We start from the raw sequence: 14,891 nt of genomic DNA, 5'->3' as shown, positions 1-14,891 counted from the left end.
TGGATTCCAGTTGTGAAGCTCGAACTCTGTTTGCGAAAGCAGAAATTTATCGTTAGCGTGTGCGTACGCAGCGCTCGCTTTGGTTAGTTGAAAAACGTTGCGATAGAAAAAAAAAGAGTGCAATTAACCTTGTGAATGTATTGTTGATAAAAAAAACTGTATCCCTCAATTAGAAGAATTATGTTTTTCATAGATATGTGATGGTGTTGCGGTTAATTACTGCATGTTAGGCTTACCCTACAAAACGTTAAAATATGACTCCTGTCTTTACTGAAATTTGAAAAAAAAAACTGGTTGCAATAAACTGGAATGTATATTGCCAAGAGTGAACAACGTGCTTTCTCATCTAAAAAAGTGCTTATGCAACTTGTTTAAGTCTCAAGTGTCCAAAGCTTTCCGATCTAGCCGCACATATAAAAGTATCTGAATGTCGGCAATCATTGCCCCAAAATATAAGACTGAAAAGAACGGAGACCAATAATTGTTTAAGCTCGACTCGTTCTGCTTGTTACGTTACATCCATGGAACTAGCAAATAGTAATGAGATCGATGGTTGCCTTAAAACAACAAAAAACCTCACCTTATAACAGGCTTTTACGTCTGAGTCAATAGTCTAAACATTGAAATGGCTGACACTGGATGACAAAAACTGTGGTCATCGTGTTTGAGCTGCGTGATGCAATAGCCTCTTGTTACTGTGGATTTAATGATGCCTGTTTCTCAGTGCTATTCTTTTCTTTGACCATAAAAGTTTAATATAAAATGTACTCCTGAAATAAGCTGACGTTGATGGGCTTCTAAGAGGAATCGAAAGCATTGCTTCACAGCCTAAGATACCACTCAGCATTGCGTATCCAATAAGTGACACTATGCCGTCGTCATCACTTTCACGAACTGATTACAACTGCACTAATAGACAGCCCTGAAAATGCACAGCTACTGCTTTTACAATTCGATGGCAAGCTAGAAAATGCTTGCATGATCAATGTTTTCCTGTTTTTTGTACGCATGACATCTCGATAGGCTCGAAGAGCACGCCACTAACTAAGCAATTATTTGGTTCTTCTTTTGCGATACAGCTGTTTTTTTTATTATACCCAGCGGCAGGCCTGCAATGGAGGTAACGGGACAGTCGGTGTGGAGAACTGATTTTGTGTAGAGAATAAATTAGTTACTTTACGAAAAAAAAGGAGAGAGGAAGAAGAGAAAGTTTGTTAAAGCTGCTGCGTTGAACGAATGGAATTAGTTGCGCTCTTTTTTTTTTTCAGCAACCAAGCTGTTACATAATTTGCGCAATAATTCAAGAAAAAGGGACATTCTAACAGCGAATAAAATACGGGACAGGGTTTGATAAATATAAATCACTGCTGAATTTCATGTCTCTTGCAATCTTGCGCAAAATTATTTCGCTGTTTAAGGGTGCCATGCAAACCAAGATAGAGTGCAAACCAAGATAGAGGCGTCCGTTAATAAAGAAAAGGTTGCGCGTATTGCGAAAAGACATTTCACATAGCACTGTTTACATAATGAATACATGATCAGCGTGTGACACACCAACAGAAACTTGGTTTCTCCGTTGATTCTCGCCTCTTGCTCTCTGCAGGCTTCTATCATTTTGAAAGCAGAGTAATGAGAAGCGAATTTCGAGACATTTTGTAATAAGAAGCCCAACTGGGGAGCAGGAGGAATGAAACCAACGTAGAGAAAGAACACCAAACCACACTTTACGCTGATGCTTTTGCAATGCACACGTGAGGGTTAATTGAATATTGTGATAATCATAGTTCGCAGTGAGCTCTTGTTTAGAAAAACATTCTTATGATAAGCGTATTTGATAGCAGCATGTCACCGTAAAAGTCGCAGTAAGCAGAATCGTACCGGACTGTTCGACGCCACTAAGCAAAATAATGACGCCACATCATCGATGACTAAAGTATTGGCGAAAAAAGGCCCAAATTTGTCAATCATAATTAGCGAATTGAACGCGAGTAAAATGAAGGGATATTTTTATATTGCAGAATGTAACTACACAAGGCAAAAACACGTAAATGCTGAAATATTGTTTCAGTACTTTTCAGTAGAAAATCTATTGAGAAAATCTATTGAGAAATTTACGTTGATCATCGCTGTATATCTATTCAGATATACAGCGATGATCAACGTAAATATTGGAAAGAAATGTGTGGTTCTTTTAGACTTCTTCATAGAGGCTACTTTTCAGCCAGTGATTGTGTCTGTGTTCATTTCACGGTTCAGGAAGCACTGTCAAATGTCACTGAGTAGGTGATATCTTTTGACAGCACAAAAATAAAATGTTCTTGTGATAAAAATATGTGACATCGTTGCATAACTTTTTTGGCGGATACATTGGCAAGAAAAACTCACCACTACTTAGACTTGCCTAAAGCTTTCTCCAAGAAAGGAATAAAAGAAACTGAAACCATTCGTTGAGTAAATATTACACCACCCGCTCGGGCGCCTTATGCTCAAAGTAAGAAAAAGATACATGCAGAGATGTGACCTCGCTGCTATCAGTGCTAAAGTTTGTATTTATTTCGATAATGCTTCGCATGAAAACATCTAGGTTTTATTAACGAGGCACAAACGTATTTTGATGCAACAATCTCACTAAATATTACCAGCAAGAATTATTATTTATCGATGCCATGTTGTGGTCTCTTAAACACTCGTCAGAATTCCATCTTCGAGAATCCTATCCCAAAGGCTACGGCCAGTGTACACCGACAGTCTGACAAGAGTGGTGTCGAAATCGGGGATGAACCCTTAACCATCTTTCATGGCATTAGCAGAAGGAAAACAAGAAGGAGAAAAGACTCAAGTAGCTGTACTCGGGAGAGCAAGAAAAGAAAGTCTTGCCGCACTCAAGATTGACAATGTTTGCCTCTTCGCGTCACTCGACTCGACACTCGTAAACGTCATCACCTCCTCTTTTATTTAATGTTCTTACTTTTCCACGCCTTCAGCGGTTGGATGTTTACAAAAAGCGACGTACATCAGTCGTCTTATCTTAGTCGTCTTGCATTTTGTCTCGCTTCGCTGTCTCACCCATTCTTTTTTCCCTTTTATATGTCGCCATACGAGACGAGATTCCAAATAGGACGTCGTAGTGTGTGCGTACAGCAGTGTGGTGACGATGAGGAGCAGCCCCTTTACGCGACATACAGCGATGATCAGCTTCCCACTCGCGTGCGTTTCACTCTTGTCATGATCATTCTCTGTTTTTCTAAGGACCACGTCCGGGGACGAAGCGCTGGCACATCAGGACAAGCAGCGTGATAGACACAAATGGGAGCAAAAAAAAAAAGAAGAAAGAAAGTCACAACACAGCCGAACGTACTCTCGGCTCGAAGTCATTCAGTCAGAACCACCGTGGCGTCCCACCTTTTTTTTTTCTCTTTCTTCCTTTGACTAGGTGTCTTTTGCTTCTCGACGTTTGCGTAGAATCGGCTGCCGCATTAGCGTTCGTTTGTCAGGGCATCGCTCTTACGTCCTGCCTCTTCGTTGTTCCGTGGTGCTTCGCGTAGGCTTATTTCCTTCGCGCACCGCCTACCCGCTTCTTCGCGCACCACAACGTTCGATATTCGCGCCCGGAGGACGAGGTAGAACGTCGACGCCTTTTACGCGCTGTGTCGCTTTCGCTTCCTTCAGGACGCCCGTGCGACGCTGGCCGTCCTGTGTCGCAACTGATTTGCGCGCCATTCGCACAAACGGCGACACGCCCAACAGTCTCGCGATCGAACCCTGAGCAGCCAGCACAAATCGAAGCCGTTTACACGCTCCATTTGCCGTGCCGTTCATCAAGGGTGAGCGGCAGGCACGTAGCTAGAAATTTTTCTCAGGGGAAGAAGGGGGGGGGGGCACCATTTTGATTTTGTGAGGGGCACTCCCTTATAATGACAATTTTTCACTTTTTATGGCATTGGCAAAAAAAAAATTTTCGGAAGTGGGGGGCGGGGGGGGGGCACGAGCTCAGTGAGCCACCCCCTGGCTACGCCCCTGGTAAGCGGCGATAAAGCCACAACCATAAAAAAATCGCTCGTCTTCTCCTTGGAGGGTTGACGTCTTTTACTTTATTTTTAAAGGCAATTTACGTATAGCGTAGCGAGCGAAAATCTGGTGAATGCAGATGCCACGAGATGGTGCTTTATTCTTCACACCTTGTAGGATGCAAATAGGTGGTAAAGCTTACGCATAGGCATGCACAGCGTTTTTTCGTCATTACTCAAGTATGAAAAAATAATGAAAATGAGGCTTTGACGTTCTTCTCTCAGGGTCCTTCGGAGTGATGTTGAGAAGAAAGCTTGTCTTTGAGTGCATCATCAAGACTCTTCGCTAGATATCTTCGAAACGCTTGCTTAGCCATAACCTTACGCATTAAAATATAGCGTGAAAAGTCCTACCTATGCAGTAAATGTATATAAAAAAATTGGAACCCCTTTTTCACATAGTGGAGAAGAGAGTGCGTATCACTCTTCCTTTACCCTTGTCTAGTGCATGCCTGTGGGCTTGAGCACTGATTTCTGACTAATGTAATGTGATGCGGCAATTGAAAGTTTTACATCTATGCTAGAATGACCATGCGAGCTTGTCCCTACATCATTTAGTACTATTGAAGCGCAGGAAGGGCGCAAATATGGTTACACAAACATAGCGCTACATGCGCGTCTGTAGCGTCGTATGGTGCAATGCAGAGAGCCTAATGTACATTCTTGTCTATATATTCCACAACGTCAATCCAATCTCAGTTACAAGTTTTATGCTGAAATTGTGGTCTCTAGTTTATTTCTTTTCAAAACACAAATGAACGTTTATTATACAGTGTGGTTGCACTGAAGTTCTCAGACGTGTCAAGTTTTTCCTTTTGTCGTAGCCGATTAAGCGGATTGCCACAGTGGTTTCCTCGTATCTTTAGGGTAACCTCTTTTAACTAATAAAAATGACGTGTTCTGTTTGCCACTGAAAATTAGGAAATAGTGATACACTTACGCCGTTTTTTGAGAGCGACGTTTTCATAGTGTTGTACGAAAGAGTGCTTGCTATAGAGTTAAATTAGTGTGATTAAGAAACGCAACAGTGAGAATATATTTTGAGAAAAATGCGTGTGCGTATGAAAGCTGCTTCGTTGCTTGTACAAAAATAAGCGACGTGCCTAGAACTGATATTGAACCCAAAGCATTCAAAACCAGAATCGATGTTACGGTAATTAGCGCTAAGGTTACATAGTAATATTATATGGAGGAAGGTCTCGAGATAAAAGATGGCAATGAGACCTTTTCAATATAAATAAGTATAGGCCATTACTGTGGTCATTTTTCAACTCAAATGCAGAAGCGCCAGTTAAATGAAAAGTTCCGCCAAAACATCAATAGCCTTGAGTATAAAAAAGTTTTCAGAAAAACTATGCCAAAATATATGATCTTTTGTCGCCCCACATAAGAACTAGCCTCCCTTCAATACATTTAGTAAATAATAAGAATCCCATTTCTGTTTCTTTACATTGAATTTAAGGGAATAGCAAACTTGTGTCACTTCATATATTTACTCAGAAGCTGGATAATTTATCCCACATGGTTCCACACGAAAGGAAGGCCATCGACCTTTGTCGGAACAAAGGATTCTGGGTCATTGGCCGAGACCATCCTCAGCCCAGAAGGCTTTGAAAGCTTTGCTGCGCTTTTTGCGGACAACTGGTCTCAGAGACAAACTTTACTGTCTTATACTATTTGATGTTGTCTTTCCTCTGTTGCAATTTTTTTGTAATTTCTCTCTCTCTCTCTCTCTCTCTCTCTCTCTCCGCAACATTTCTTTTTAACATTTTTTATTCTCCTCACCCCTTTCCCCAGCACAGGGTAGCCAGCCGGTCTAAGAACTGGCTAACCTCCCTGTCTTTCCGCTTAAACTTTCTTCCTCCTTCCTTTTCCTTATCAAAGATGCATCCAGAGTGTTTTCCGAAGGCATTTAAGTGCAGCTCGGAACGGCCTCACGCTCGCTGCAAACAATACCAACGTCACGGTGTGTAAAGCAGTGTTCTCCGCACACTCGTTGATATGACGGAGAAGACCAGCTCCTGCAGCCGACGAAATGGGGCGATCGATGCCAGTACGTGGGGACCGGGGACGGCCCGGGATTCCGCCGCCGGGAACTGCATCGTCGCAGCAGCTCCCCAATCTGAACCGAAGAGAAATCGCGAGCGAAAGCCAGAAAAGAGGCCTCAATAGATGCCGAGGCCCTCGCCGCAGACGCCCAGTTATCACCAGCCGTGTGCGCGAGCACACCCGCTCCTTTCGACGAGCGACTCTCTCCGCCACTTCGCACACAGCGACTCGCTTCAATAGGAAGCCTGCGTCTCCTTCTCGCCTATTAGTTTGGTTCTCGACCGTGTCCTTCGGAGCCCCGTCTCGGAACGCAGCGCACTTGTTGAATAATTTTATTGGTTGTTGGGGCTTTTTCTGAGATATCGGCCAGCTCGGCGGTAAGCTAGCGAGCGAGCTATTGCGTCTACAATGTCCGCTGGGAACACTCGCTAGGGTCGATGCTCCGTCTGTGGGACGGCTGTCTGTGGTTGATGATCGGGGACGTTGGCAGAGTCTAGCTTCTTTTTTTTTTTTTCGTACTGCGTCACTCGTGGATACTGCTCACTAGACACCGAAGTTCGGTTTGCTAAAATGACTACGTAGGTGTTCTGTTACTGATGATACCGGGGTGCCGATGCTTTTCGTTCAATCTTCCACGTGTTCGGATACGTTATTCAACAAAATGATTCTATAGACGTGTTGTTCGTCTACAGAGTTGATCCGACTAAGTGCTGCAGAACTCGGGGACGGGGAAGTCTTGGTATCATTTAGAATCGCTGTCTGGAAAGATTGAACGTTGTGCTGTAGGTTCATCAGCCTCAAGGCACTACCCACAGATTTGCGAATTGATTGATAGAGCTTTACTTGTTTATTCAAAGCAGAAGCGTTAACCAGAAACAGCCGTTAACCATATTCAGCGTTACCAGTTAATTTGCTTCTGAGCAGGAAACAATATTTATCGCCGGACTTTTAGGTGCCATAATGACGATATAATTATGAGGAATGCCGTATGGAGGATTCGGAATAATTTATACCACTTGGAGTTTCTTTAGGCGCGTTGACATGAAATAGTACATCGGCATCTAGAGTTTTGTTCTTTTGAATGAGACCACCGTAGTTAGGATCGAACCCAGACATTTTCGGTCCAGACAGATGAGCACCCCAAGCGTTGCGGCAACACGGTGTCCAAAGAGAAGGGCTCAAGGGACTTGTGGAGTCGGCTATAAATAAGCGATATTTGAAAAATGGATGTGGGGAGGGGGATACAAAATTTTATTCGATCAAGAATAAGACATATTACTCGAAGAATGGAGCCATTATTTCAGGGCTCCATTGCTTCGCGCCACTCCACTTGCCCGCTAGATCAACCGATGCTAATCTTGCGGTTCTGAGCTCGTTGTCGTAGTTTCTCAGGAGCAATATGATTCGAAGAAACACGGAGGTAACCTGGCAGGTATGGACATACCCTGGTGCATGGATACATCATGGCCTTCGCTCCTTAGTTGATTGATTGATTTGTGGGGTTTAACGTCCCAAAGCCACTATATGATTATGAGAGACGCCGTAGTGGAGGGCTCCGGAAATTTAGACCACCTGGGTTTCTTTAACGTGCACCCAAATCTGAGTACACGGGCCTACAACATTTCCGCCTCCATCGGAAATGCAGCCGCCACAGCCGGGATTTGATCCCGCGACCTGCAGGCCAGCAGCCGAGTACCTTAGCCACTAGATCACCGTGGCGGGGCTTCGCTCCTTAGTAGGGACAGTATGAAGGATATTGTGCGGGGTGAAAGAGAAGCATGGATAAAGGAACGAACTAGTCTGAAACGGCCGCCACGCCACAGCTCAATCACGGTTGAGTAATTTGTGTGGTCATGGGCAGCACAGTCGGTTAAATCTGTAGCTATCGTGCATGGGTGGCAGTTTTTTCCGTGTATCTTTGTCGAACGACTGAATTGGGTTTCACTTGAATTGAGAACAAGTGTATGACCATGAAGCACATGTCCACGAAACAATTTTTTGTAACCTGGTGTCATAGTATGGCACTGACAAACAAAAAAGGGACCTCTGCACACCATAGCGAAAGTTTTGGTCGACTGTACATCCGGTATTGTAAAGCTGCTGTGCTTCAGTATAGCTTAGTTCCTCTGCTGGTGCATCGTCCGGTCTGTACAGCTCTTGCGATAGGGACCAGTTTGCAAGCTCTCGAGCTACTGCATTAGTACATTCATTTCCCAGGAGAGAGGTGTGTCCAGCTGTCTAGACGATAGGCAAGACGTGTAACAATTTGGAATGCATAGACGTCAGAATATGGCGCATGTAAGAAGTGTCCATCCTTTTCGCTGTTTCTGCAAATGGTTTGTGGATCAGTAAGCTATCGCATCGGTATGGCTGACTACCGCAACTGTGGTCAAAGCTATTGTGTAGAAGCTCTCAACCATGTCCTGTACCAATGCCCAGACTTTGAAGAAGATCGCCAGACTTTCCAGTGTGCCTTAAGGAGGCTAGATAATCGACCCTTTACTATGGAGAAGCTCTTGGGAGCGTGGCCTTCAACTGCTTCAGCCCAAAAAGCCACACGAGTCCTTCTACAACTCTCGAGGGCAACATCACTTTGCGACCGTCGGTGAAATCTGAACTGTGTGTGCGGTTTGTGTGTTATATTCACTGTGTATCTCCTCCTCCTCTCTTTTTTTTATCCATCGTTACCTTCTACTCTATGAAGGGCAGCAAACTGCACTTAGTCTGGTTAATATCCCTACATTTCTTATATTTTTTCTTCTCTCTTGTAGATCAGGGATCGCAGTGATTGTTTCTTACAGCGTCGGTATTCTTGAAGCATGTCTAATGACAGGTGTGACAGCAGCCTCTAGCGCAGAATCGCGGTCCTCACAGTTAAGCATAGCTGAAACACCTGATTGATTTGTAAGGTTTAACGTCCCAAAACCACCATATGATCATGAGAGACGCCGTAGTAGAAAGCTCCGGAAATTTCGACCACCTGGGGTTCTTTAACGTGCACCCAAATCTGAGTACACGGGCCTACAATATTTCCGCCTCCATCGGAAATGCAGCCGCCACAGCCGTGATTTGATCCCGCGACCTGCGGGTCAGCAGCCAAGTACCTTAGCCACTAGACCACCGTGGCGGGGCTAGCTGAAATACCTAAATGGTCAGTATTGTCCTCCATGACGAGATATATGGCCCGCTTTGTGGACACCCGAGTCTTCTCAGTGCACAGGACTGGTGTGTAAAATGTGGCGTCGTCTAGGACTCGCATAATTGCTCGCATTCTTGCCCGTTTTCGACTTTTATACCATTCAGGATGCATATCGTGGGGAGCGTAAAAGTACTGGTGGATTGACTCATATTTTTACAGGCCTCCTCAAACTTGTCAGTCCAACATTTTGTTCCCGCATTTTCATAGAACCACTTTATCGGAACATCTTGCTAAATGTAGGAGACCACACTCACAAAAGAAAAAAAAATAAAATACAAATATATGAGAATTGGCGAGAAGCGTTTCCTTCTTACTTCTTGACGGCCCGGCCAATGATGAATGGTGCAAGATCAACTAATCTGTGTGGTACTGGTGATGTGGTTCCGGAAGATGTTCCGCCAATGTAACTTATTAAATAAAACGTGCATAAAATAAAACGTTCATCGATAATGCGTGGCTTCACAGTTTTTGACCAGGCTGATTTGACTAGCGCATATTTAATGACCGAGAAAAGTACTGGACCCCCGCTACTTATATGCCTCTGCATTTCCGCATTAAGTGAGCGAAAAGCGAGTACAGTTTAATCTCAATCACCAGGCGCGTTTTCCAGCAAGCGTGTGCACTAAAAAAAAACAAACCAAAGGTGAATGAAACACGCTAGAGAAAAGCGTTTAATACAAATTACGGAGGAAGCGTTCGCATTAGGGAAATCGCGGAAGTCGTCGAAGGCCAGGGCAAAATAATTCAATGAAAGAGCGAGCGGACGAGATACTATAAATAGCAGCGGCACGTGGAGTGGTCGCCGGGTGCGGCTCTCGGCAGCGCCCGCGTCGCCTTTGTGCCTCCAGTTCGAAAAAGAACGGTCGCCTCACGACTTCAGGTCAGAGACGACATCGATACACGTCGAGAAAAAAAGTCAATAAGAAAGGAACAATACAAAAAAAGCTATAGAAACCAGTGGGAAAACGTTGAGGTGGCGAGACCAAGGCGCGTGGGAGTGCGCTTGTCTTGCGCGCTTCTGATGGCACAGGCTTGATGAAAGAGGACTTTACAAAGAGACATTATCATTTGGCCGCTGTCGGGGACCGAGAGTCGCCGCTTTTAAGTGCCTTGATCTCTTTTAAATGAGCCCACCGTGCAGCCGCCGCCTCCGAGCGTGAATGTACCGAAGCTGGAGTTGTGGATCTCGTGCCCGCTCTCGGTTGCCCCGGGAAACGGAGAGGGTGAAAAGAAGAGGTGAAGAGAAACGAGGGAAGGGTAATGTCAACCGAGAGGCCTACTTCTGCGAAGCAGCGAATTGTAATGAAGGGCGCTGGAAGGCCAGAAAGCTGCCATGCTTCGGGATATGGTAGAGCCGCAGTGGCAAAAGTTGGGGAATGAGAAGCCAAAACGCTCTTCCGGCGCGATAACGAAGCTCTTCTTTTAGTCGTTATGCGACGTGCTGATCACAAAGTTACTAAGTTTAGGAATCGCTCTGCAGTCTCAACTTCTCTGGTTAAGGCGTTTTTTTAGGTTTCGCGGTGAACTGGAGTAGGTTTAACTCAACGCGACTCCTCAATGGCATATAAATGGCATTGTTTTTTGCTGTGAACTCTCATCGCTTGTCCCAACAGATACTTGGAGCGAAATTCGTGTCGATTTAGATGCGAAAAAAATTAACTGATGACTAGGACAATATATACGGCCTTGCTTTATTTGGTGGGCCGTGCTGTCATCAGGAAAGAGACAAGGAGAAGCTTCCATTTTCGTGTCTTTAAATTAGGTGAAAAGATCTAGTGAATGTTAGGACAAGGCATAAGGTAGGACGCCATATCCAAACATTGTCTCAACAATGATTGCCTCAGTATTCCCAAGCAAGAAATGAAAACTGTTAAGGGGCCTATTAGAGATCGTTTATTTCGGTACGCCACTTGACTGCCTTACTAAATGTGCTTCATGAGTATTTGGTTTGTACAAAAAAAAAAGCTTACATAAAATCTCACCGGAATAGAAAATGTTAGCGATATACAAAGATGAACGTGCTATGAACCAATGTAAGCGAAGGAAAAATAGGAAAGTCAGACATTCGTCCAATTCGCTACGCGACACAGCAGGGGATCTTTAAAAAAGAAAGGTACCATGAGGGGCGTATAAACTACCGAACGAAAAAGAAAACGGTAATCAAGGGGAAATAAAGCGAACCTTAGCGAATTCGGCCTCCGAGTTCATTGCTTGTGCTTACTTATTAGACCCCGTAACCACGCGTAATACTGAGGTACATTCATCGAAGATACGCAGCTTAGGCGTACGTATTTGCGGTCATTGTTTTCTGCGCCCTGGCTGTAACGATGGCCAAGGCTTATAGCAAGCCCTGGTCTCACAATTATTCCGTGAATCGGCTGTATAGCACAGTTTGTATGGTTATCTGACGTATGAATTATATCTCCTCTCCTCGAAGAGGCCTTGCGTGTTGAAAAGTAAAAGTATAAAAAGGGGATAAAGAAAATAGCGACTACCCGAACATTTTCAGCAAATCAATTTCGTGAACAGGCAAGTCTGCATCGTTCTCGTTTTGCTACCATGTTACGCATTGACACGTGAAAAAAAAAGTATAAAGTGACGTAAACAGTACAGTAAAAAAAAACGATGACAAAAGAAAAGCTACGTATTGCTTATTGAATCAGAAAGGAAGCAAAATGCCTAAAAATGAGAAAATGAATGAAAGAAAAAGAAGGCAGCATCTTTGGAAATTGGGTTTGTAAAGACGAACGCGCTCGTATTTATTGCAAGCCCACAGGATGGCTTCCTTTCTGCCTGGTGCTCTCTCAGCACGTGGCCCTCTTTTGTGCGAATTGGAGTGAAAAGATCGCGGAGGCATTTTCCCGTGACGGGAAAAAATGCGAGCACATTTCGACACCACCGATGCCCATTCATGCTTCGGTGTCATGCTGTATACGATTATAGAGGGTAACGTGACTGAATTCGGCCGCCAAAACACGCGAGTTCTGCATAGGTGACAGTGAACACACGCAGCATATTTCGTGAGCTAGCAACGATTTTTGAGTAACTGCTGTATATTTGATCCTACATTCAATATTGCAGTTCCTGCGTTTGCCTCGCCGTTATAACTACTTCAATGACACACCACGCATTCACATCTCTATTCCATTCAGCAAGAAATGTGCTTCCCTTATATCTTGTAGTACTGCGCGGCTCCAGATGTAGTTTTGTCTGGTAGGTAATACGGGAGGTGGCTTTCCGAGACTTAGTGTGGAATAAGTCCACTGAAGACGTGGCAATGGCAGCAGAGCAAGCATTTTACAAAGGCTATTGTGTATCTTATTCCACACGAACCACACAATTGCCCCTGTTATTTGACTGTTTTTCTGGCATGTGGGCCACAGCTTTTACATTATATAAGGTTGCGGATAAGTCAAGCTGCTTCTAGGCTGCCTTTTTCCCAAAGTCCTACATGTCTATCAATATGGTGGAAAGAAATATTTGATGTTTTTTGAAAACGTACAAAAAAATCCAGTGACAAAAAGATAACTTTTTTACTTCGCCTAATTTCGTCTTCCACTCCGACACAGCCCGCTCTCTCTTCACTCCATTTAGTAATCCTTCTGAGCCAAGGTAGCAATACGAACCAAAAGAAATGTCTCAGTGTCCAAACGTTATCATATATCTGTAATTGGCAATGCATAGCAGCGTGTATCCCGCGACGTATGTTGTTCCAATTTCTACGATTATAACAATGAACTTCTGTAAGTGTCAGCGCTAAGCTGCATAGAAAACGAATGACTTCAGGCGTATGCACACTACAGCGTGTGCACATTCGTAAAACAATTGCCATCTGTCCCATCAAACTGAAGGTACGCTAGAGCGTACAATGTCAGAAGCTCCCTTCAGCTGCGTGCAAAGGAAAATGAAGTTTAATACGGATCACAAAGCACGCGTGGACCTTCTACAGTTCTATCGCACAAGCATCCGCCCTTCGAGTTCAGGCGTTTCTCTTTCGATCGTAATGTTCGTCAGAACAGGAAAACGTGGACTTTGCGAAACGCAGATCCGCGAGAGCAAGATACGTTGCGCAACTTTTGTCAAACCTCGCACGCACGATTCACATAAAAAAAGTGAAATAATGCTTCTCTATTGGCGTGGTGAATGTAAGGCTGTATTTTGAAAACTTCAGTGGCAGATATGACGATACAGAAATCGGTGACTCGAGAAAGCCAGACATGTACGGAGGCGCGCGGAATTGCGAGATAAAAACGTCGCGAGGGACAAAATAAATAACCGATTGAGCAAGAACGTATAGAGGCGCCTCTGCAGAAAGCTTCAGGGCGCCGAAGGCGACGCTAAACATTCCAGACATGCAGTGCGGACGGTGGGAGCTGCAGAAAGGCACGCAGCTTTACTCGGCTTTACGGACGATATTTCGCGGCTCTTCGTGGGGATTGAGTTCCTTCCGTCCCGACTTTTTTCTCGTCCACTCAACTAAATCCTGTCCACGGGGTGGATCCTGAACGAAAGCGTTGAGCCCCTCGAAAAAAAAATGTAACAAGCGCCTTACAAACAAAATATTATAGTCGGAAGAGGCCGTGCAACAAAGTAGTAATACCTGTTCGAAGCCTCCAAATTCCTGCAGCACGCTGGACACGCTCATGCTTTTTGATGTTGCCCTCTCAAGAAAAGTCGCCCACTTTGGCCTGTCGCCCATCAGACTTGACGCAAAACCCTGCATCTGTTGTCCCTCTGCAGCCGTGGCCGGAAATGCAATTTCTAAACTTGGACTTCCGCAGACTGACAAGCAGCTTGTGACGCGTCAGCGTTGCCGCAGATAAATAAAAGAAGGTGCATGAGATAAGCGCTGTGCGCATCATTCTAGCGTGCTTCTTTGTTTGCCATTATATCATTTGCTATATTTGATTTTGTGCATTCCACCTGAAGCTGGTGTTTGCCCAGACCACACTTATCTTTTGGATACAAAGTACACTCTTTAATCATCAGTAAGCTAGTCACGTGCGATGACGTTTCACTGTGTTCCGCTTTAACACTGCTGATCTAAGCCTCATCTAGGTGAAGCGTAAGTTCTAGTCTGTAATGCATTTCAAATAGACGCTGCTTATCATAGGATAACCTCTGCCTGCGTTACCTGTGCAGCCTCCGTTTTTCGAGAAGAGCACGCGCATCTGAACTGCTTCTAGAACTGTGTGTAGCTGATACTTTAAACATACCAGCTTCATTTGCGTGCGTTTGGCCCTTCTTCTTCATCATCCCCGTCACGCTTGCATGCATTCTGAATCGTTATCTTGCATGGGAATCCCACGCACCCGATTTGTCGAGATTGCGACGCGTGCTGCGCAGTTCATGCATGCATGGCGGTGCGCGCGGCGCACCTGCGCCGTCTTGGAAGCCAACCCGCATTGTGCCTGGGGACTGGTCTTCAGGCTGGAAGCTGGACACGGCTCTCGCTCTTGCCAATGGGGGCTGCACCAGATCATGGACTTCGCTGTGATGTCCCGCACTTATGGTAGGTTGCGCTGACCGATCCGTATGAGCAATCTCGAAAACACATTATTTTTACTTTTCTTCAA

General features: G+C 44.7%; 1 protein-coding gene across 4 annotated transcripts in view; it reads right to left on the bottom strand.

Annotated features, from left to right (window-relative positions):
* Nucleotides 1–14,891, bottom strand: part of LOC119172588 (neural cell adhesion molecule 2) — a 227,326-nt gene that overhangs the window by 141,764 nt on the left and 70,671 nt on the right. The window lies entirely within an intron of this gene.

Source organism: Rhipicephalus microplus, chromosome 4, assembly GCF_043290135.1.
Source record: "Rhipicephalus microplus isolate Deutch F79 chromosome 4, USDA_Rmic, whole genome shotgun sequence".
NCBI classification, from domain to species: Eukaryota; Metazoa; Arthropoda; class Arachnida; order Ixodida; family Ixodidae; genus Rhipicephalus; species Rhipicephalus microplus.
Note: the sequence above shows the minus strand (reverse complement) of the source record. Positions and strands in the feature narration are given on the sequence as shown.